The sequence below is a fragment of the Bubalus bubalis genome, chromosome 8, assembly GCF_019923935.1.
Source record: "Bubalus bubalis isolate 160015118507 breed Murrah chromosome 8, NDDB_SH_1, whole genome shotgun sequence".
NCBI lineage: Eukaryota > Metazoa > Chordata > Mammalia > Artiodactyla > Bovidae > Bubalus > Bubalus bubalis.
The window spans coordinates 26,272,137-26,293,963 of NC_059164.1; the positions used below are offsets into that span (position 1 = coordinate 26,272,137).

General features: G+C 41.2%; 1 protein-coding gene across 1 annotated transcript in view; it reads left to right on the forward strand.

The window, feature by feature from the left end:
* Positions 1–6,601: 6,601 nt before the first annotated feature.
* Positions 6,602–21,827, forward strand: part of HDAC9 (histone deacetylase 9) — a 1,051,976-nt gene continuing 1,036,750 nt past the window's right edge. Inside the window, exon 1 of the mRNA XM_044946512.2 lies at positions 6,602–6,741. The gene's annotated coding sequence lies outside the window, so the exon portion shown is untranslated. The remainder of the gene's footprint in view (positions 6,742–21,827) is intronic.

Here is a 21,827-nt window from a genome sequence, read left to right on the forward strand (position 1 = left end):
ACTGGATAGGTTAGGCAAAGGTGTGATAACAGCAAACCCCCAAATCTTAGTGGTTTATTCCTTGCTGACATTTATGTCATCTGTGATATGGTGGAGGGCTCTGTGTGTCCTTCATTTCTAGAAGGGGCTGTCCTTATTTGCAAAAATGCTAATCTAGTGGCTGAGGGCAAAGACAAATAGAGGAACAACAGGAAGGTTGTTAGAGATTGCACTTGAAAGTGGCACATCACTTCTGCAAATATTTCATTGGCTAAAATAAGTCATAAGGGTACAAGCGTAGTGGGAGGTCTGGGCCCCTGGGGGGCTGCCACAAACATTTCAAACAGAAATAAAATTTATGCAATACTTTTCCCTAGAAAGAAAACTATACAACATCTAACATCATCACCACCAACACCATCACAAATACCTCATTTATCTTCCCTCTGTGTCTAACATTTTTAAAGAATGGAGATTTATCATAAGGCTTTTACTTTTATTGAAACAATTTCCTAGAGGGAAAATTTTTGCTTAAACCTAGTTTTGCAATCCATAACAGCCTATGGTGGTGGGGGCACAATGCTGATATCTGGAGAAAAAAGTAAAAGTAAAAATTCCAGAAAGTTACATAGATACTCTACCCTAAAGGAGGCAGGACTGACTCCCCACTCCTTACATGTGGGCTGTGCATAGTGACTTCCTTCCAAACACTGTTTCAACCTGGTCAAAATCAACAGTGATAAATCATGTTGCTTGTATGTACTCTTTCTATGATATGCTGAAAAGGCATTTTACGTCTATGATCTTAATTCCAAATCCCATAAACTCAGTTGCATCATGAGAAAAATGTTAAGACAAATTATAAAAGTGGGGCACCCTGCAATATACTTGATCATTATTCTTGAAAACTGTCACTGTCATGAGAAACAAGGCAAGTCTGAGAAACTGTCACAGCCAAGAGGAGCCGGAGAAGACATGATCACTAAATAGAAGGTGGAATCCTTTATGGAATCCTCAAACAAAATACAGACGTTAGGTAAACACTAGGGAAATATGAATAAGCTATGGATTCCAGTTAATAATAATGTATCAACACTAGTAGGCTGCAGTTCATGGGGGCGCAAACAGTTGGACACATTTGTGACTAACAGACACACATTAGTTCACTAATCGTAACAAGAATACAATACTAATGTAAGATGTTAGTAACAGAAAAATTAAGTGTGTATGTGGGGTAATATATGAAAACTCTACATTATCTTCTAAATTTCTCTAAAATGTAGCCTGTTTAAAAAATTACAAAAAATATGAATGAGGTATCTATGTTCTCCGACTGTTCAGTTGTGTGAACGTGCTGTCGCTCAATTGTATCTGACTCTTGTGTCACCACGGAAAAAGCAGAAGCTGAATGGTTCTATGAAGACCTACAAGACCTTTTAGAACTAACACCTAAAAAAGATGTCCTTTTCATTATAGGGGACTGGAATGCAAAAGTAGGAAGTCAAGAAACACCTGGAGTAACAGGCAAATTTGGCCTTGGAATACAGAATGAAGCAGGGCAAAGGCTAATAGACTTTTGCCAAGAGAACGCACTGGTCATAGCAAATACCCTCTTCCAACAACACAAGAGAAGACTCTACACATGGACATCACCAGATGGTCAACACCGAAATCAGACTGATTATATTCTTTGCAGCCAAAGATGGAGAAGCTCTATATAGTCAGCAAAAACAAGACCAGGAGCTGACTGTGGCTCAGATCATGAACTCTTTATTGCCAAATTCACACTTAAATTGAAGAAAGTAGGAAAAACCACTAGACCATTCAGGTATGACCTAAATCAAATCCCTTACGATTATACAGTGGAAGTGAGAAGTAGATTCAAGGGATTAGATCTGATAGACAGAATGCCTGAAGAGCTATGGATGGAGGTTTGTGACACTGTACAGGAGACAGGGATCAAGACCATCCCCATGGAAAAGAAATGCAAAAAAGCAAAATGGCTGTCTGGGGAGGCCTTAGAAATAGTTGTGAAAAGAAGAGAAGCGAAAAGCAAAGGAGAAAAGGAAAGATATAAGCTTCGGAATGCAGAGTTCCAAAGAATAGCAAGAAGAGATAAGAAAGCCTTCCTCAGCGATCAATGCAAAGAAATAGAGGAAAACAACAGAATGGGAAAGACTAGAGATCTCTTCAAGAAAATCAGAGATATCAAGGGAACATTTCATGCAAAGATGGGTTCAGTAAAGGACAGAAATGGTATGGACCTAACAGAAGCAGAAGATATTAAGAAGAGGTGGCAAGAATACACAGAACTCTACAAAAAAGATCTTCATGACCAAGCTAATCACGATGGTGTGATCACTCACCTAGAGCCAGACATCCTGGAATGCGAAGTCAAGTGGGCCTTAGAAAACATCACTACGAACAAAGCTAGTGGAGGTGATGGAATTCCAGTTGAGCTATTTCAAATCCTGAAAGATGATGCTGTGAAAGTGCTGCACTCAATATGCCAGCAAATTTGGAAAACTCAGCAGTGGCCACGGGACTGGAAAAGGTCAGTTTTCATTCCAATCCCAAAGAAAGGCAATGCCAAAGAATGCTCAAACTGCCGCACAACTGCACTCATCTCACATGCTAGTAAAGTAATGCTCAAAATTCTCCAAGCCAGGCTTCAGCAATATGTGAACTGTGAACTTCCAGATGTTCAAGCTGGTTTTAGAAAAGGTGAGGAACCAGAGATCAAATTGCCAACATCCGCTGGATCATGGAAAAAGCAAGAGAGTTCCAGAAAAACATCTATTTCTGCTTTATTGACTATGCCAAAGCCTTTGACTGTGTGGATCACAATAAACTGTGGAAAATTCTGAAAGAGATGGGAATACCAGAACCACCTGACCTGCCTCTTGAGAAACCTATATGCAGGTCAGGAAGCAACCAGTTAGAACTGGACATGGAACAACAGACTGGTTCCAAATAGGAAAAGGAGTACATCAAGGCTGTATATTGTCACCCTGCTTATTTAACTTCTATGCAGAGTACATCATGAGAAATGCTGGGCTGGAGGAAGCACAAGCTGGAATCAAGATTGCCGGGAGAAATATCAATAACCTCAGATATGCAGATGACACTACCCTTATGGCAGACACTACCCTTATGGCAGAAAGTGAAGAGGAACTCAAAAGCCTCTTGATGAAACTGAAAGTGGAGAGCGAAAAAGTTGGCTTAAAACTCAACATTCAGAAAACTAAGATCATGGCATCTGGTCCCATCACTTCATGGGAAATAGACGGGGAAACAGTGGAAACAGTGGCTGACTTTATTTTTGGGGGCTCCAAAATCCATGCAGATGGTGATTGCAGCCATGAAATTAAAAGACGCTTACTCCTTGGAAGGAAAGTTATGACCAACCTAGATAGCATATTAAAAAGCAGAGACATTACTTTGCCAACAAAAGTCTGTCTAGTCAAGGCTATGGTTTTTCCAGTGGTCATGTATGGATGTGACAGTTGGACTGTGAAGAAAGCTGAGTGCCGAAGAATGCTTTTGAACTGTGGTGTTAGAGAAGACTCTTGAGAGTCCCTTGGACTGCAAGGAGATCCAACCAGTCCATCCTAAAGGAGATCAGTCCTGGATGTTCTTTGGAAGGAATGATGCTAAAGCTGAAACTCCAGTCCTTTTGCCACCTCATGCAAAGAATTGACTCATTGGAAAAGACTCTGATGCTGGGAGGGATTGGGGGCAGGAGGAGAAGGGGACGACAGAGGATGAGATGGCTGGATGGCATCACTGACTCGATGGACGTGAGTTTGAGTGAACTCCGGGAGTTGGTGATGGACAGGGAGGCCTGGTGTGCTGCAATTCATGGGGTCGCAAAGAGTCGGACACGACTGAGCGACTGAACTGAACTGAACTTGTGTGACCCCTGCTCAGTTGAGGAGAGAGTAAAACCAGAAAAAAAAAAAGTGTCATAAATGCTATAATTTAGGTTGGAACAGAGACCTGTGAGAATGCCATCAGGACTTTAAAAAGAAACTTTTCTATTAAACCATATCTTTTGAATATTTGAATCTCCAGTAGCACCTAGCAAGTACCTTGCTCAAAGGTGGCATTCAAATATCTAAGAGAATGACAAAGAATTCAGCTCCTTGTTGTAAAATGACCTAGTTGAGGTAGACATAAAAAGTTAGAGATAAGTAAAGAATAACAAGGCCTGTACCGTTTCCCTAAATGGTAAAAAGAAGTTCAGTTTGGCCAGACACACCTTTATTACATAAATATCTAGTGAAATCCCAGCAATATGTCTTCTTCTGTGCTTCAGAAAAGGTGTTTTTGGTACTGCAAAAATGACTTCCCATGGAGAAAGTTTTTCTTGAGAGATAATAGAGGGAAAATTGTTTCCTTTTGAGTCAGTAGGCAAACAAAAAAGTCTTAAAAAAAAAAAAGGTTGGACACATGACCATTTCAGAAGGAGCTCCGTTTTAGAAAGTAAAGGGTGGAAAGTCACTAGATGTTTATACCTGCTTGTACTTAACTCATGCAGGAATGAGGAGTTTATTTTTTCAGCACAACATAGATCACCACTGAAAACCCATTACAAGATTCATCTTCCTAATCAATTCATTTCCTAGTGTAGACAGAAATTAAGCTAGATGAAGCTCTAGCACCAAAGGCCCTTTAGGAATGTGACCTTTTAATTTAAAGGTAGTGGTCACCTGATGGGAAGAACTGACTCGTTGGAAAAGACCCTGATGCTGGGAAAGAAGGGGACGACTGAGGATGAGATGGTTGGATGGCATCACTGATTCTTTGGACATGAGTTTGAGCAAGCTCCAGGAGTTCATGAAAGACAGGGAAGCCTGGTGTGCTGTAGTCCATGGGGTCACAAAGAGTTGGACATGACTGAGCCACAGAACTGAACTGACCACGCTTGGAATGTGAATTCTCGCTTAGTGCAAAGTGAGGGTTAAATCTAATCACAGCACTCCTTCATTCTTCTATGAATGCTGAGCTATTTTAAATCAAATTACAGGCACCATACCATGAACTTTCTCAAAATTATACTAGTCTTACAGCATTGGTGAAAGTGAAAGTGAAGTCGCTCAGTCGTGTCCGACTCTTTGTGACCCCATGGGCTGTAGGCTTCTCTGTCCATGGGATTTTCCAGGCAAGAGTACTGGAGTGGGTTGCCATTTCCTTCTCCATACAGCACTGGGGAGTTGGTGATGGAGAGGGAGGCCTGGCATGCTGCGATTCATGGGGTCGCAAAGAGTCGGACACGACTGAGCGACTGATCTGATCTGACAGCATTGGTAGTTTAGCTTTAATCTTAGGGATTAAACTGAACCCTGGCACTAATTCAGAGACCCTGGTCAAATCACATCACTCTTCTGAATCCAGTTTTCCTTCTGAAAATGAGGGCACTTGGTTATGTCTCTCTTGTTCTTGACATCCTAATCAGGAGTCAGCTCATGGATTTGAGTCCGTGTTTGAGATGCCATAGAAGAAACCATACATGTATATGTAGAAACACTAGCTTTAATTTGTGTTAGGGTCAAATTATTAATAGCTTACACCATAAACATTATCCTTTTCGAATGATGACATATTAACTTATGAGAAGTATGTTTAGGATTACATTTAAAAAAACCTGTTAAGCGTTCTACGTTTTAAAGGATTCTGTAAGTATTAGTGATACTATAATATGGAATAGGTTATAGAAGTTAAAAAAAAAAAAAAGTCCACAAAATGAACTTATACTAACCGCTGAAGGGGATCACCTCTTCAGTTCTCGGACCTACTAACTCTACCTCCCTTCTCTTTGGTTGGTTTCAGAGCGGACGGCGCTCTGTTCAGTCTTAAGACGCCACAAACCTAATTTATGTTCCCAGTAGCAGTCACCATATTTCCTCACGTTTCCCATTTGGTCATTAAAACCCCAAATGGAAAATTCCCTTGAATGATCCTTTAAACTCCAAGCATCTCTAGGGACGTTCCAGGTTCCGCCCCACAGAGCTCTCTTCTCTCAAAAAGAAGTCTGGGAGCTGTGGAGCCTCCGACACGGCGCTGCGCGCACCTGAGAGGCTGGCGCCTTCGCCTCACCGTCCTCGGCCCGGCCGCGGGCAGCCCAGGGGCCCGGCACGAGGAACCAGAGCCCCGGCTGCCCGGCCAGCACCTTGCGTCGCGCGTGGGCGTGTTTCTCTTCAGAAATCCCGGGTCGTTTCAGGCGCCCCGTCCTTCCCCGGGAAACAATCGCCGGTCCGGCCCGGAGTTCCCCGCCGCTCGACTCCAGGCGGCTCCCTGTGTTCCCCCAGTCCCTTCCGCGTCCTTCCCGGGTCTCGGCCGCGCGACCAGGTGTCCCCGCACCCAGCGCTGCCCCGCGCCCGGGCCTTCCGACTCTCCAGTGCTTGGGTCCGCGCTCGTGCCGCGGGTCCAGCCTCTCTTCCCACCCGGCTCCGCCCAGCCTCCGCCGCGCCGGGGCTCCCGGCCCGGCCTCCCAGTCTCCCTCCCACCTCCGCCCCCCCACCCCCTCCCAGAGAGTTGCTATTTTTAGCCAATCCTCCGCGCGCCGCCACCGGCTCTGCTCACAGCTCGAAGCCGCGCGGCCGCCCTCCCAAACCACCCCCCAACCCCGCGCCGCGGTGGCCGCGGCGGCGGCGGCGGCGCATCCCGCACATCGCGTAGCGCGCACCCCGCGCACCCAGCCCGCCCCGCCGCGCCCGCCGCCCTCGCCGCCGTCTCCTCCTCAGGCGCCTGTCGCGGCCGGTAAGTCCCTGCTGGCGGAGCAGCGGCGGTCCCTGAGTCAACTTTCAGTCACCCCTTTGCTTCTGCCTCGCCATTCTCTTCTCCGCGAACGATGGCTGTTGGGCGAAGGGGGAGAAGTTAGGGGGTCGTCGGAGCGGGGCGAAGGAGGGCGCGATAGCCCTGGCGGGAGCGGGCGGAGGTGAGTGGCACCACAGCCTGGTCGCCGGCTGGTGCCCGGGGAAAGCCCTGGGAACCGGGGCCGAGCGTCCTCCGGATGCTCCGCTGGATTCCTGGCTGGGGCTCCCCAGGTTAACAGAATCCCAGTCGGGACCCCGACACAGCTTGCCTGGCATCTCGCAGCCCGGAGGTTGGTGAGTTTAAGGGCGCCTTTGTCACAAGTTCGGGGCCAGGTGATCTTTTTGGTGCAGACCTTGACATTTGCTCGTCTGAGGCGAGGGTTCATGCCCCCCACCCCTACCCCGACACACCCCCCCCAGTGGATGCTGGAGTCGAGTTATGAATGAAAAGTTTGTACTGCCAACGTGTTGCTTGAGGGGAGCAACACTTAGTGGGGGTACCTTTGACGTTTCATGGGGGACCTCAGTTCCAAGTCCATACATCTGAATTCTGTGTTTAAGAAAAGTTCTGGAGCCTGGGGCATGGGAGATAAAGCTGTTGCTTGGCTAGTAGAAGGAGAGTGATGAATCGTAAACTTCCCCAGGTAAACTGGTTAATTAAACGCCACCTGAGGGTGTCACACGGGGACCTGAGGGAGCCGAGGAGGGACGGGGGCGCTCCCCGAGTGCCGAGCGGGCGGCGGTGGTCCGGCTTGGGAGGTTGCCCCCCTGGTCTGCAGTGAGCGGTCCGGGGTCAGAGGCCTGGGCGCGGGGACCGGAGCGGGACAGGGGAGAGGAGAAGGGGCTGCGGGAGCTGAGGACGCTGTTCCTGGGCTGTGGAACTGCAGATTCCGCAGAGTCTCCCATGCTCCAATTTCCGGAAGATCCTTCGTGTTTGTTTCCCCTGCCGGGGAGGTGTGTATAATCTCCTGAAAGGAACTTTTAGATTAAGTAACTGTAACATTTTGAAATCTGTGAGAAATGAAATATCTACACAGACCCCATTGTATGTCTGTGTTGTGTGTAGTAATGCATGGGTATATGTAAAATGTGGGAGTGAGGTAAGAAGGGCTTTAAAAGTTTAACTGGAAAAGAAAATGAAGAGTTAATTTTTTTTTTCCTCCCCAAGTGGCATAACAATGCTTATTCAACAAATATTCTTGAAGTGCTGAGATTTATCATAAAGGTAAGATTTAGGAATTACAGGTATTTGGAGTACAATTAATGTTTTCAAATCTGGCAGTTATTGACATCTAGGAAAAGGGAATAGGTACATAGAGAATCTATATTAAAGAAAAATAAATTATTTGGAAAGAAAATCCTTAGACATCTGAAAAGGTCTGGATGTTATTTTCTGATGTTCTAGAAATCTTTTAAATCCCATAATTAATAGCAGTACAGAATAAGTTGCAGTTGGTAAATGAGGACAATTAAAATTATCATGTTTGGAAGGGATATCTTTTGAACTACTCTTTGGTACTTTGGATGTTTATTATGGAAATTATTGTGATATTTGCTTTTTACCACAGATAATTAGTCCTTCTTTTCCTTTTAAACCACTGTTCCAGTTTGGATCAATTTAATTACTCAAACATCAAATCACTGACATGCCTTCTGGAAAGCATTTGTTTGTTGTTTTTTTTTTTGGAAGGCATTTGTATTTAAAATGTTTAATAAGAATATTATATTTTCAAAAGGACAATAATTTTGCAGTTGTAAAGTTTTCTTGTAATTTATTTTCATCCATTTTGTTTGAATGAGGCAAATCTCAAGAAGAGAAGCATTTTCTTGGGATATGTTATTTTCTGTGTGGGGGAAAAAGTGAATGTTTTCATGTGTGTTTCAGTCTCACAGGTGCATATAGAGTAGGAATCCTGAATCTGACTTTTGATATCAGCCTGCCAGCTAGAGGGAGAGATGCTTTCCCCTCTCTCTTCCTGAATCGGTCATCCCAGCTACAGATTGGACACCGTTAGATGCATACATGGTTGTGCAGAAGGAAGTTGAGAGTTTTAAGCTAGGTACCAGTTTAAGGTTAGGAGGGAGGTGGGGTTTTGCTTCTCTTTTCTTCCTTCAGTCTTCTTGTTTCTCTCCTTCTGCAATTGATTCAGCCTATTGGTCTGGTCTTTATTGGAAAAATCAGACCAAATAACTCTGGCTGGAGAGTGGCGTATTAAACGGCTATCTTCTGTAAAAATAAGAAAGGCTCTTCTGAAATTAAAAAGGTTGTTTTATAAATTGTTGCAGACTGTTGTAATTGTTTTATGTTCATTATTATAGTAGACAGAGTTGCTTTGTGAAGTTACTGGCACCATCTGTAAATACTTATTGTGTATATTTGTCATGTATTTGGATAATATTTGGGTTTTAAGGAGTTTTAAATCATGAAGGTAACTGACCAGATAACCTTTTTAATTAACTAGTTTAAATGATATACATAGTTCACATTTATATTAATCTCTGTGTTGAAGGTTGTTTTAGGGTTGCAAAGTTTTCATTTCTTTTTATTAGCATTACTTCTATTTTGAATTTGTTTAAATATTACAACATATTATATTGTAATTTATACTTGCTCAGTGGGGAAGGTGTAGGTTATTCTTAAATAGTGATACGGAGAAGTAGCTAACAAGGAGAGTCATTTGAGAAGCATATGGACATCATAAAATCCTTCTGTATGTAGCATCTGTACCTTCTCATTAGTGAAATATTGTAGTCATGGACATTTTTTGTTATTACATCCAAATATGGCTTTTTATTTTTGCTTCCATAGAATGTTTTAAAAATGTAATTTATATGAGTATTAAGTTAGTGGGAGCTTTTATTGTTTGAAACCCTTTCCTTTCAACAAAGACATCATACTTAATTTTTATTGCAGGTATCCACAGATACATACTGTTGTTTCCTAGCTTGTGATTATAACTGTTATCTTTTCTGGTGATTCTTCAAAACATTTGAGACATAGGTAGGAAGATACATCGTTCTCATTTTTAGAAGGAGGCAGCAGGTACACTGATAGACCCAAGGTCACACACCAGTGAATCAGTGTGAAGCTGAGGATAACATCTATATTTCCTGTATCCTGTTCACAATGGCAAGCTGCTCCCATGGCTATGTTATGACATTTCCATAAATTAAACTTTCCTAGATGTTTATGTAAACCTGCTTTTTTTTTTTTGGCTCCACCTCAGAGCATACTGAATTTACAAGATGAGGGATCAAACCTGCACCCCCTGCAATGTAAGTGTGGAGTCTTAACCACTGGACTGCCAGGGAAGCCCCAAACTTTCCTAGATGTTTAAAACGCTGAACTTGGTAGATGTGCGGGTAGATTTTATGCCAGTCAATATAGTCCTATTTTGCCTGCTGGTTGGGGAGAACCATGACTCTAGTAACTGGTTTTAAATCAGTTATACCCACCTCTGAGGGGTGTCCATTCTTGCAGTCAGTCCATATCCCACACATCCCTTTGCCCCCTTATCAACTGCATGCTGCCCTTTTATTGATCAGAGCTGCTTTGAAGTTTATCAGCATAGTTGTTAAGCTTGAGGATCATCAGGCTCACTGGTGAGAGAACTCAGAATGTGATTTTTGAAGAGAGTATTGACAGAGAACAGTAATGGAAGTCCACTATATAAGCAGCTAGTATCAATTAAGGTACATGTTGTTTGGGGTGTTAGGACACCCACTTTCTTATATTAGCTCTGCTTCTTTAAATAGAGAGTTTATGCAGTTATTTAGTCATTTCTTTCTGTGTAGACCTCTTTTCTTGATAAATCAACAAAAAGAAAGAGGGATGGTATGGGGAGGGAGGAGGGAGGAGGGTTCAGGATAGGGAACACGTGTATACCTGTGGCGGATTCATTTAGATATTTGGCAAAACCAATACAATATTGTAAAGTTTAAAAATAAAATAAAATTAAAATATATATATATATATATATAAAGAAAAAGGATAGCAATTTGTTCTTCTGTAGGGAAGGTATTAATACTTTTATGACTTTTTCTTCATGCTCCCAGAAAACCTCTCCTTCAAATTTCACCAGAATTTTTGGGAGTAATTGCCCACATGATTTGTAAGAGCCAAGGTGATAGACTTTTGATATCAAATTATTAGATTTAAAAGTGGAACACATTATCCAGGATGCAGAAGAAATCTTTGCAATTTCATAGACAATAGTATTGATAATATGTAATCTTAAACAAGCTCTCATGTATTTGATGAAAGTACTTCCAGTATTTTTGAATAAGCAGATGGTACCAGGAGCTCTCTACTGTATTAGGTTAATATATATGTGCATGTGTGTGTGTGTATACATAAAACTGTTCTTTCCCCCAAATGTATGTTTTATGAGAGCTCATTAAAATCATTTTTAAATGTGAAATATTACAGTTATGTAAAGTTTAAAAATAAAATAAAATTTAAAAAAAATGTGAAATATTGAAAAAGAAGTGACTATTCAAGGGTGACTTGCTGTTTACTATAATTAATTCTGTTTAGAACACCCAAAGAAGAAAACTCCCATTCTTCATATTCTTTGCTGCACCAGAGAGAGTATAGACTGATGGTGAGATTGAGAAAAGTCGAGGTTACTGGAAATGATATGTTCTTTGCGTTTCCACAGAATCTGTGGTAAGAAGATGGGTGTAGACTAGTGTAGTTTGAATGGAATAGTGATGAGTGGAATTTGAATTGGCCACTAGAAGAATAAGATTCAAATCACTCAAATATCACTGAAGATATTTGGTAGCAAATCATCGAAATTAACTTTAGTTACTTTAAGTATTACATAAACTTAGTAGACGTTATTGACTCAGTTTGTTTTCTATTGCTTTGTAACACATTACTACAAATTTAGCAGCTTAAAAAATGCATACTTAGGATCTCAGTTTCATTGCTCAGGAGTTCACACGTGGCTCAACTGGATCCTCTGTTCAGGGATCTCACCAGGTGTTCATCAGTGCTGCTGTGTTATGAGAGATTCACTCGGGAGAGACCTGCTTCCAAGCTTTCTTAGGTTGTTGGTAAAATTCATATCCTTGTGATTGTAGGACTGAGGTTGCCATTTTCTTGTTGGCTATCAGAGACCACTCCCAGCTCCTAGATCCTGCCTGCTGTTCTTTGCCATGTGACTCTCTCACAGGCATGAGTGACCCTCTTACAGCATGGCATCTGCTATTTAAAGACGATTAGAAAGAGTCTTTTGCTCCCATACGGTATGGGAGTAACGTGACATCACCTTTTCATATAACAATCTAATCAAGAGTGACATCCATCACCTTTGCCATCTTTTATTTATTAGAAGCAAGGCACGTGTTCTACCCAAACTTAAGGGGAGGAAACTATACAAGGACATGACTCATTGGAGGTTGCCTTGGCATATCTCCACTGCATTGACTAGTTCACAGAATCTCTGGGCTGGACAGCAGACCTGGCTTAGAAGCCACTTAGTCAGAAAGGTGCTCAGAATCACTCTGAAGAACTGATTCCGTCACTGTTGGCACACCAACTTCTAGAGGGGAAGGTGGACTCTTTCTTAAGAGAGGATACACCATATACAATAGTGGTGTTCAGTTGTTTATGGCCAGAAAGAATGATGTATTCACTGCTACAGAAGGAAGGAGAAATATTATGAGCAAATGACTGCTTAAGGAAATGATGAAGTTTTTGACCAAGGTAGGCATGATGACCATCTGGAGATGGGATTGAACTGTAGAGTATCTAGAGCTATGCAACTCTTTAGAAAGAAAACTCTTTTGGGATTTAGGAGAATGGTGGTGGAGAGGCCTCATTTAGGAGTGGTTATAAGGAAGGAGTCTGAATCACTGGTGTGAATGATAGTCTAGGAATTAATGAGTCTCCAATGTATTCCACATGGGAAAGATTTTTAAGGGACTGTGTCCACAAATCCTTACAGGGAACCAACGCTGTGATTTGGAGTCCCACAGCATGGTCTCCTTTAATCTTAGAGGGTAGAGACCCTCTTAGGTCCACTGTACATCTGTGGCCCAGTGACTATGGGGCATTGTTTAGGAGAATGGGGGTCAGTTGAGCATAACTAATGTCCAGACTCTTTGCAGGAATAATTTTATCTAATCTTCCTCTCATCTCTAGCAACTGAGTTCAAGTTTCCCTAGTTCCACCTCCTCTTTCTTCCTTCCTCTCTCCCCAGATAAATGGAGGCTTTGAAAGGTGAAATGCTAATAGTCATTTAGATAGGAGTGGAACCAGGGTTTGAATGTAGGTCTGATTTCAAAACCCATAGTCTTGTAATATACATCCCATACTTACATGCAGGAAGTGAAGTTTCCAGGGCAAAAGCTTGTTTTTTTTTTTTTTTCCATTGAAATGAATGTCAGTACTACAGTTGCTCTTGGATTCCTTCATTCATCTTGAGAGAGCTGGGTACTGGAAGATGAGGGTTAGAGAGAGGAGTGACAGAGTGTGCTGCATCATGCATTCTTTTATTTTCCCAGCAGGAAGTACAGATTATCTGTATCCCTTCCATATAAAAAGTAAGAATTTGAAAAAAAAAAGTAAGAATGTAGAGTGGAGTCTCTGTATTTTTATTTCTACTTATCGTTTTGGCAGAAATCAAAAACTCTGTGTCTCCTTTCTCTCCTATATGTAGATTTCTCCTGTTAAATTCAATCAGGAAACTGAATTCTCATTGCCTTTTTGGTCATAAGGTTCTTTCTATAGCTTTTTCAGTAGATGCCACTGTTTTGATCTACTTGAAAAGTCTATTGAGACATTCCTCCTTTGTTCTTCTGTTACTCAGTTCCCCTTTCTACTCTGTGGTGCCTCTGAATTCTATTCATAGATATTCTACTTTTTTCCCCTTCTGTTTTATGTACTTAAATCTCTTCTTTAAATGGATCCAGTTCCATTGATCGGAATCATTGGCCCAGATCCCCTTGCTGCTCTATTGCAAAATACAAGCTCAGTGTGGGACTCATCTGTATTCTGTTAATTTTGCAAAGTTGTACCCTGTGTCCCAGCATGGATTGAGGAAGATTTCCTGGGTATTTGAATATTTCCTTTAAGATTTCCCTGGGTATTTGAATCAAAATGTAAATATTTAAAACTGAGTATCCCTGAACTGCACTCTGATTTAGGTAAGGTGTATACCCATGAACCATTTATCTGTGGCAGGTAGGTAGGGTATTGGGATGGTACCATCTTGGCTCAGGTGTCTGCCCTTCTGGAGTAGGACTGTTCTCAAACAGGGAAATTGTGAGCCACTCAGCCTGATTATGGGTGACTGCAGTAACTTCATCAGAGCAAGCTACAGCTCAGGAATTTTTTAAATAAATACATTTCTTCACACAGGTTTTAGATTTCTGACTGAGCTTAGGCTAGATTTGACTCTAAAAGCCAAAGCTCCTTAGTGTGACACCTAGGTTCTCTCAGATACTGGACCTAGCCTAGCTTTATTATCTTTCCATTTTTAACTCTTGCCACTCCCTGCCTTACACCTTTAAGGATTTAAGCCTTAAGCTTGGAGCTACCAAGTGGTTTAGATTTTAGATGATGGGAAAGACAGCTTGAGAGAATAAATCAACCTGTAAAGAAAAGATGTGCATGTATGCATGTGTGAGTGCGTGAGTATGTGTATGCATGCACGTGGTGGGTAGGGAGCAAGTAGTAAGAGCATTGCAGTTTTTCAGTTCCTGCACCCATGCATTCTCAAGGCTGTTTTATCACTGATTTTTCTGGGATTATGTTATATGAGCAATAAATTGAATTTCTTAAATTGAATTTCTGCCCCTTGCAGTCAAGAGTACTCTGTAGTAGAGATTTCTGTTAGCCAAGCATTTGCAGTGTGTTTTTTGAACCTACTACTCCCAGAACTACCATATCCATCTCTTACCTAACTCACACTGTCCTCCTCTGTGGTTTTACTTAAGAAACTGTCCCTTTTCTGGTTTCCTTTTTCTCTGGGCCCAACTTATGTCCTTCTTCTTTTGTGATGCTTCCTCCTGATTTCGGCAGCTCACGGTGATCTCGTTCTTCTCTGAATCCCGCAGTAATTTAGGACTATGACAGTGGTTCACACAGGCTTACAAGTTGAATTTTAGTATCGATTTGATTAAGAAAATCCATAATAAAAAAAGGCTACCATAGGAGTAAAGTCTTTACAAAATTGGCCTTTTATTACTCAGAACGGCATCTTTGTACTTTTGAAATATGGTGTGTGAAAGTCACTCAATCGTGTCCAGCTCTTTGTGACCCCATGGACTATCTAATCCATGGAATTCTCCAGGCCAGAATACTGGAGTGGGTAGCTTTTCCCTTCTCCAGGAGATCTTCCCAACCCAGGGATTGAACCCAGGTCTCCTGCATTGCAGGTGGATTCTTTACCATCTGAGCCACAAGAGAAGCCCAAGAATACTGGAGTGGGTAGCCTATCCCTTCACCAGTGAATCTTCCTGACCCAGGAATCGAACTGGGGTCTTCTGCATTGCAGGCAGGTTCTTTACCAACTGAGCTATCAGGGAAGCCCTTGAAATATGGTAGTATATTTAATATATGGAACTATTTAAATGTGTATTTGTGATTTCAATTCCTCTGTAGCTCACTAGAGAGAGGTCCAAGGCCTTCCACATCTAGATAGAAAGGAGAGAAGAGAAGGATTGGCTTCTTAATGAGCACTCTCTTTAATAAGACACCATAGGATGAGTGGTAGCAAAGCTGACTGGTCTGAATAGTGTGAACCTGTGCTGTGCTGTGCTTAGTTGCTCAGCCGTGTCTGACTCTTTGTGGACTGTTGCCTGCCATGCTCCTCTCCCACCGTGTCCATGGGGATTCTCCAGGCAAGAATACTGGAGTGGGTTGCCATGCTCTCCTCCAGGGGATCTTCCCAACCCAGGGATCGAAAGGTCTCCTGAATTGCATGTGGATTCTTTACCATCTGAGCCATGAGGGAAACCCAAGAATACTAAAGTGGGAAGACTATCCTTTCTCCACGGGAACTTCCTGACCCAGGAATTGAACTGGGGTGTCCTGGATTGCAGGTGGATTCTTTACCAGCTGAGTTACCTGGTAAGCCCAGTGTTAACCTAGGTTATCCTTATTAAACATTTCACTTATGTATGTAGGCGGAGAAGGCAATGGCACCCCAGTCCAGTACTCTTGCCTGGAAAATCCCATGGACGGAGGAGCCTGGTAGGCTGCAGTCCATGGGGTCGCGAAGAGTCGGACACGACTGAGCATCTTCACTTTTACTTTTCCCTTTCATTCATTGGAGAAGGAAATGGCAACCCACTCCAGTGTTCTTGCTTGGAGAATCCCTGCCGTCTATGGGGCCGCACAGAGTCGAACACGACTGAAGTGACTTAGCAGCAGCAGCATGTATGTAGGAACACAGTACAAAATACAAACACTTTTACTTACAAAGTTCACAAATTATAAAACCAAAGCCAATGAGAAAATATTAAATGTGAGCAACAGAGTTGATGAAATTAAAAGGAACAACATTGAATTATTTTGCAAACGATATTGTATTGTTGAAATTACATTGCCAGTGTTGGATTTAAGAGTATAAAAGATGTAGCCTCAGATTCTATTCTTATTTAATCTGTTTCTGTTTTATATTAATATAGAACGTGTCCTTTTAAAATGTAGATTAAAAATTACCATCAAAGCTTCGTTTGCTGGTTCAAGGTAATCAGACTTCATACGTGATGAAAACTCTTACCAGTAAATAATCTTCAAATGTCAGTTTTAATGAAGTGTCACAATAACTTCTTTTTGTTCTCTTAAAGATGTGATTAGCATTGTGAAGTTCCCGAATTCTAAATCAAATGTTTAAGCTGTACCCAAAGACTGCAGGAGTGGAGAACAGGCCGTATAGGAGCTCCACAGAGACAGGATGCACGCGTCGCCTTCACTCTCAACATGGTGGTGACTGTAACCACTGTAGCGCGGGCGCTTTTGGATACCTCTGCCACCGTGCGTTCCGCATGCATGCTAAGTCGCCTCAGTCGTGTCCGACTCTTCGTGACCCTGTGGACTGTAGCCCACCAGGCTCCTCTGTCCTTAGGAATTCTCCAGGCAAGAATACTGGAGTGGGTTGCCATGCCCTCCTCCCGGGGATCTTCCCAACCCAGGGATTGAACCTGTGTCTCTTATGTTTCCTGCATTCGCAGATGGGCTCTTTATACCGCTGGTGCCACCTGGGAAGCCCTACCCTGTGTTCTCTAATGACTCAATTCATCCTCACCTCCCCTGCCCCAACCCCTTCAGACTTTATTTATTTAGCAAACTATGTAGGCCTTCACATAGTACATGCATGATTGAGAACACCAACAGCAGATGCCAGAATGAAAATTCATTGGTGGTATTTAGTTTTAAGATGCTTATCCAGAAATTAATTAGAATGCATTTTTTAGATTATCATTCCAATGAAAACACAAAATGGAAGAAATAATTCCACATCAAACTCAGTGGGTCTCAGTTTGAAGACATAGTCTCAAATATTAATTGCCACTTAAAACATTTTACTTCTTACTCTTGTGTTGTGTGTCATTTTTGTTGTTTAGCTGCTCAGTCGTGTCTGACTCTTTTGTGATCCCATGGACTGTAGCCCACCAGGCTTCTCTGTCCATGGGATTTCCCAAGGAAGAATACTGGAGTGGGTTATCGTTTCTTTCTCCAGGGAATCTTCCTAACCCAGGAATAGAACCTGCGTCTTCAGCATTGGCAGGCAGATTCTTTACTGCTGAGCCACCGGGGAAGCCCTGTGTGTCATTAGCCAGATTGTAAGCCCCTTGAAGGCAGAGCGAACTTGGTTACTGTTTTTTGTTTTCTTCTTCATCACTAAGTGCATTTCTGATAGTTGGACCCAATACCCAATACCCAAGTATTTGGTGTTTGATCAACTCTTTATAGTCATTATTTCTTACTGTTCTTGTGAGCTCCTTGAATGCAGGGAATGTTTTGTTTTAACCTATGGATTCCAAATTCCTAGCCTAGTGATTCTCACATGAGGAATGCTCAATAAATTGTTCTGCAAGAAAGAATGGGTGAGTTATTGGCTTTGTGTGTGTGTGTATGTGTGTGTGTGTTAGTTTCATCTTTCACATACAAGGCATCTCCAGTAGCTGTATAGATCAGTGCTTTTCAATAGAAATATTCTCTGTCTGTGACTTTTGAGCACTTGAAAAGTAGGGAGTTAGACTGAGAGCCTGCATCATTTATTTTTAATTACATATACATATATATGTATACACACACATGCCTGACATACACACACCCACACATACACACACATAGACATACTTATAAAATATACAGTAGTAGCCCTTTGGGGCTTCCTGGGTAGCTCAGCTGGTAAAGAATCTGCCTGCAATGTAGTAGACTCTAGTTCAATTCCTGGGTCAGGAAGTTACCCTAGAGAAGGGAAAGGCTTCCCACTTCACTATTCTTGGGCTTCCCTGGTGGCTCGGGTGGTAAAGAATCTGCCTGCAATGAGGGAGACCTGGGTTTGATCCCTGGGTCAGGAAGATCCCCTGGAAGAGGGCATGGCAACCCTCTCCAGTATTCTTGCCTGGAGAATCCCATGGACAGAGGAGCCTGGCTTGCTGCAGTCCATAGGGTCACACAGAGCTGGATATGACTAAAGCAACTAAGCAGTAGCAACAGCGGTCTTTTATCCGTGGTTTCACTTTCTGTAAGTTTCAGTCACCCATGGTCAACTGTGGTCTGAAAATATTAAATGAAAAATTCCAAAAATAAACAATTCATAAGTTTTAAATTGCATGCCAGTGTGGGCAGTGTGATGAAATCTCTTGCTGTCCCACTCTGTCCTGCCTGGGATGTGAATCATCCCTTTGCCCAGTGTATCCACACTGTATATGCTTCTGGCCTGTTTGTCACTTAGTAGCTTTCTTAGTTTTCAGATTGACTGTCTCATTATTGTAGTTCTCGTGCTCAGGTAATCCTTATTTTACTTAATAATGGCCACAAAGTGCAAGAGTAGTGATGCTGGCAGTTTGGATATTCTCTTACTGTGACTAATTTATAGATTTGGATATTCTCTTACTGTGACTAATTTATAGATTAAACTTAGTCCTATACACATGTATACACATGTATACACACACACACATGCGCACACACACATATGAAAAAACATAGTGTATGTAGAGTTGGTACTGTCATATTTTCAGGCATCCTCTGAGGGTCTTGGAATGTATCCTCTGCAGATGAAATGGGTATGGGACTACTGCCAGTAGGCAGCCTAGGTCCAGATATAATGACTCCATTCTCAAACTCATTTCTTCACATCTGCAGCACAGCTACATTTTTTGGTTGTACTTGCATGTTATTGTTATTTCTATGCCTTTAAACATGGTGCAGTACATTCCATTAGTTTGGTTTCATTCTTTTCCCAGATGCACTACACTGCATGTTATCTCTTCATTCATGTCACCATCTGATTTGGTTTCTCATCATTTCCTTATGAGTCTACATGCCTGACACCGACTGCTTTACTAGATAAATTTTATATTCACTTTTTTTAATGGCTCAGATTTCCTTGTATTTGCTAGTCCCATTATTTTAATCCTTTCTTTCCTAATAAGCCGTTTAAACTTGGATTCTCCATATCACTATGATGATCATCATCTAAAATGATGTTTATGCTGTGCTAGCCTTTATTTGATGTAGTAATGTATGCTGATATTCTGAAAAGATTTTGAGTTCGCCATGTTCTTAAAAAATGTATTTGGATATTCCTTCTCTTCTGTTGATTTCTTTGCCTTTCTTGTTCTTTTACCCGTTCTGGTATAGGAGAAGAATGAAGAAGCATCATATGAATTTAAAAACATTATATAACTCAATCCATATGTAAGATGTAATTCCACCATAACAAGCTTCACAGCTGGTGTCAAAATACATGAAATAAATACAACAGGATTTTCTATTTAGAATGGGAGAAATTACTTCCAATAAGTAGCCAAAATCTTTTATGCAACGGTGGCACTTCCAGAGCAAGACTTAGAGTAAAATCCATCATAAATTTATTGAGGTTCAGTGTTGAGTATATTCATGTGTATTGTTTCTGTTAATTCTTTCAAGAATGCTGAATCTAGTAATATGTAATGGTTATATAGACTTAATATTCAAATAAATAGAAATGAATCTGCTGACAAGCAGAAACACTTTAGAATTCTCCATTCATCCTCTACTGCTGGAGATTTAATAGTTGTCTTATACGGGAAAATTTGAATGCACAGATTTTGGCATGGGACTTCTTGCTTTTTGTTCACTGTATTTTAGACTAAAATAGTAGTTCCCAAACTTGAGTGGGCATCAGAATTCCTTTTCAAGGACGCTGAGTTAACCTATTTCCAAAGGAGTTTGCCTTTATTAGGTTTTCATCTTGAAGTCTGCTTTTTCTCTTACTACCCAAAAGACCCATCTCCTTTGTATATTTTAATTTCCACTTTCATTTTACTATAGAGCTACTCACTGAAAGAACTTTTAGGTATGCTTTTGAATAGATTTCACAAGACAGGAGAAAAATTCAGTAGCTGTGTATAGAATTTTGCACTCGTGAATCACCTACTGTGCTGTGGTTTTATGATTGCTTTCATCTGCCTCTTAATGATGAGAACTGCTTTGTTATCTTCTCCCTCTAACCTTCCTAATAAACATTCTCGTAAAAGCCCAAATGATGTATATTACGTTAATTGCTCATTTTGAGCTGGTTTGGGGAGCAATGAAGGGAACATTGTTTTGTGACTTGTGCTATAAATATAATTTTAATCTACTTATCTGTTTGACCCAATTTTAAACAGTTACCTACATTAAATATTTGATGAGTTTAACTTTGTAGTGAAACAGCAGTTGTTTCCTTTTATTTATAAAGTTCAGCAAAAGCTATTGCCGAACCTTGTGAGATATTTCTTTACTAGAACATCATTTTCAAATTATTGCCTTTTCTCTGTGAAAACAAATGTATTAAGTTCAACTTAAATTATATTTTCCGTAGCATAATGCTAAGGCTACTCAAGCCAAATAGAAAAATGTAGGCCACGTGGCATGAGATATCAGGAGAATGGTTTTCAGATTTTAATTTCTCTAGACTAGTAGCTCAGAAATATTCTTGTATGAATTTATCATTTTCAAGTAACTATTGAAAACACAGTAACATTTATTTCTGTTTTTCTTACATATCTTATAAACTTATGGGGTTCCCAGGTGGTTCAGTGGTAAAGAATCTTTCTGCCAATGCAGGAGATGCAGGTTCAGTCCTTGAGTCCGGAAAATATCCTTGCGAGGGAAATGGCAACCCACTCCAGTATTCTTGCCTGGGATATCCCATGGACAGAGAAGCCTGGTGGGCTACAGTCCATGGGGTTGCAAAAGAGTTGCATATGACTGAGTGACTAAACAACAAAAGCAGTCTCATAGACCACATTCTACATTATCAGATTAAACAATAATATTTTAAATAAATTTACATAATAAAAGCAAATCTCTTATGTTTATTCATGCAGTTGCTATTGTCAAGTGCTCATCCTTCTATTTATTCCTTCATTTACTTTCATGCTTTTCACACCATTTTCATTTGGTGTCATCTTCGGTGTGAAGGACTTGCTTTAACCTTTCTTATATCACAGGTCTGCTGGTGATGGATCTTTTCAGCTTTTGTATTTTTGAAAACATTTTAATTTCACATTAATTTTTAAAGATTTTTGTTGGATATAGAATTCTAAATTGGCCTGTTTCTCTTTTAAAGATGTTGCTCCACTGTTTCTCTCACTTGCATTGTTTTTTTAGTGAGAAATCTGCTGTCATCCTTGTTTTTGTTCCTTTTATATATAACATGTCTTTAAGGATTTTCCTTTTCATTGGTTTTGAACAATTTGATATATGATGTGTCTTGGTTAAACTTTCTTCAAGTGTCATGTTTTGGGCTCATTGAACTTATACCTGTGGGTTTATAATTTCCATCAAGTTTGAAAAAACTAAGTCATCATTTT